We start from the raw sequence: 850 nt of genomic DNA, 5'->3' as shown, positions 1-850 counted from the left end.
GGGCTGTATAGGCCAGCAGCAATCCTGTTCATGGGAAGGATGTTTAGAAATTTTGACTTTTTTTGTGATTAGTCTTAAGTGATACTGCAGTAAATTTCTACTCCAAGCCTGGGTGATTTACAAGGTTAAAAGCTAATAACTTTTCAATTAAACATTAATGATCCATAAGTACACGGCATTCTTAACTTTATGAGCTCTGGAGTAAACGCATGAACCTTCCAGCTTCACACAATGAAGGGGGACATATTGGAAACAGAAAAAACTTACTGCATAAGCCACATATGTCTAGGGTCCTATCTTTGGCAATGACCAAAGTGCCTTATAAGATGTAAAACAAATTAGAATTTCCTACAACTCACCTAGTTTTCCAAACAACAGCTTTTCAAATACTAGCTTTCCTAGCCAAGCCTGCATGAATTGATCGTTTCCCTCACTGTCGACCATATGATATTCTTCAACTAGTCCCTCTTTTGTGTGTCAGGGAGGGGCAGCCTTGCCTGGATCAACAGATAGACGCTGGCAAGAGGTGAACCAGGATCCTTGCCTGAGGACTCAATTTGGACCATGCTTTGTGAAAGGGATGACTGAAAAGGAGTTAAGATTGCTTCAATTCCACCTCTGAAGAGTACACACTTTTCTTTTTTTTTTTAAAGAGTCTTGATAGATGGACTTTTTAAATATATATTTTATTTATTTATTTATTTGCTGTTCCAGGTCTTAGTTGCGGCAGGCAGGCAGGCTTCTTAGTTGTGGCTCGTGGGCTCCTTAGTTGAGGCATGTGAACTCTCAGTTGTGGCACACACATGGGATCTAGTTCCCTGACCAGGGATCGAACCTGGGCCCCCTGCAT

Source organism: Physeter macrocephalus, chromosome 16 (assembly GCF_002837175.3).
Source record: "Physeter macrocephalus isolate SW-GA chromosome 16, ASM283717v5, whole genome shotgun sequence".
NCBI classification, from domain to species: Eukaryota; Metazoa; Chordata; class Mammalia; order Artiodactyla; family Physeteridae; genus Physeter; species Physeter macrocephalus.
Note: the sequence above shows the minus strand (reverse complement) of the source record.